This window comes from Bison bison, unplaced genomic scaffold (genome assembly GCF_000754665.1).
Source record: "Bison bison bison isolate TAMUID 2011002044 unplaced genomic scaffold, Bison_UMD1.0 scf7180017864181, whole genome shotgun sequence".
NCBI classification, from domain to species: domain Eukaryota; kingdom Metazoa; phylum Chordata; class Mammalia; order Artiodactyla; family Bovidae; genus Bison; species Bison bison.
Window position 1 is genome coordinate 9,461,386 of NW_011494753.1, and position 2,218 is coordinate 9,463,603.

At 37.1% G+C, this 2,218-nt stretch overlaps 1 protein-coding gene across 3 annotated transcripts in view; it reads left to right on the forward strand.

The window, feature by feature from the left end:
* The window catches only part of STOML1 (stomatin (EPB72)-like 1), a 15,854-nt gene that overhangs the window by 11,137 nt on the left and 2,499 nt on the right, over nt 1–2,218 (forward strand). The gene's annotated exons all lie outside the window — the stretch shown is intronic.

Consider the following 2,218-nt stretch of genomic DNA (forward strand, 5'->3'; position numbering starts at 1 on the left):
TTCTCTGGGATTTTTTTTTTTTTTTTTACAGAAATGGCAGCATAGCAAATACAATGTTAATTTGTTCACTTAACATTGTGCTTGAGAATCTTCCCATATTTGCATACCTAGACTTTCCCTATTCAGTTTTATATGAATAGTTACATAGGATTCAGTTGTATGGGTGTTTCATAGTTTATTTTACCTGGTTTGGATTGATAGACATTCAGATTATTTTTGTGTGTTTTGCTATTTCAAACAATCATGCAGTAATAACCTCTCACATATGCTATTGTGGTTGAAGTTCATCTGTGGGAGAAAGTCCTAGAAAGGAAATTGCTAGGTCAAAGCGTTTATAGTTTAATATTGCCCAAATGCCTTCTTTAGGGATTATTCTAATTTACATTCCCATCATCAGTAAGTGAGAGTCTGTTTTTCCTCGCAGCCACGCCAACACAATGTGTTATTAAACTCTGGAATTTTTTGACAGTCCAGTAAATGAAAAAGCTCATCTCAGTGAAAAAGTAAATAAAAAAGTTCAACTTTTTAAAAAGTTGTTCAATTGTTTATTGCTTTTTAAGGTTTGGATTTTCCATTCCAGCAAAAGCACAGGATTTCTTTTCAGTACCAGATAAAAAGCACAGAATTTACCTTTTTAACAGGTAATAGGATAAAATGCATTCATTTTTTAATAGTAAAAGATGTTTACCATTTTTCACACTAAGTAGCCAGATAAATGATAATTATATTGCAAGCCATATGGAAACATGATTAATCTAAGAATATAAAATAATTACATACAGTTTGGGGGGTATACATACATATGTTTTCATCCACCTAGCCAGTCTGTGTCTTTTGGTTGGTGCATAAAATGCACCCATTTTAAATGCACTTTGACAAATGGAACACCATGTAACCACTACCCACCAGAATCAAGATATAGAACGTTTCCATCAACTCACGTGGTTCCCTGTATCCCTTCCCATTCAATCTCAGTCTCCCCACCCCCACCCCCACCCACAGGCCCAGTCACCACTGATCCATCTGCTTTCTAATAACTACTGATTAAATTTCACATTTCTAGAATTTCATACAAGTGAAACCATGCCATGTTTATCCTTCTGTGTCTAGCTTCTTTCTGTAGAGCTTTTGAATCGTCTGTGTTATTATGTGTACCCATGGTTTGCTCTTTTTCTGTTGTTAGTGATACTCTGTTGTATGGATAGAGGTACAGTTTGCATATTCACCTGTTGATGGACATTTGAGTAGTTTTCAGTTTTGATTATCAAAGCTTCTCTGGACATCTATCTGTGTATGAGTCTTTGTATGGATATATGTTTTCATTTGCGTAAATACTAAGGAGTAAAACTTCTGGCTCTAGAAACTGCCAAACCAATTCCAGGATGGTTGTGCCAACACTTGGTGTTGTCAGTCATTTCCAGTGGGTCTGCCTGATGACTTTGAGCCCTTTTAGGGTGCTCATTGGGTATATGTCTTTTTTTGTGAAGTATCTGTCAAATTTTTTTCCCACTTTAAAATCTGGCTTTATCTTATTGGTATAATATTCATATTAGTTCTAAGAGTTCTTAGTAAATCCTGGATACACGTCTTTCAGCAGGTATTTGAAATATTTTCTCCCAGACTGTAGCTCGGCTTTCTAACTTCTTAATGATTTATTTTTTAAAGCAATAGATTTTAATTTTGATGAAGTTAGTCTATACTTTTTTAAGTATTTATATATGTATTTGTGTCAGCTCTTGGTTGGGACACAGGGATGGGGTCCTCATTGTCATGAGGGGTCCTTGCAGGGCACAGACTCCTTAGTCGTGGCACTCAGGCTCAGTGGTTGTGGGGTGTAGGCTCCAGAGTGGGCTAGCTTCAGTAACTGCTGCTCGTGGTCTTAGTTGCTCCATAAAGCGTGTGCGGGATCAAACCTGCATAACACGGTGGATTCCTAACCACTGGACCACCAGGGAAATGCCTATAATTTTTTCATGGTGAGAGGTTTTGTATCCTTTCCTGAAAGTCTTTGCTCATCTTTGCTGAAGGTCTTGAAGATTTCCCCCTGTGTTTTCTAGTACTTTTAGCCACAGTGCCTTAAAGTACTAGCTGAATCTATAAACTTTTAGAAGTACTTTTTTTTTTTTAGTACTTTTAGGCCTGATCCACTTTGAGTTACTTTTTGTATATGGTATGAGATAAAAGGCTGAGACGTTTCCCCCGGTGCCCCTCCCCACCC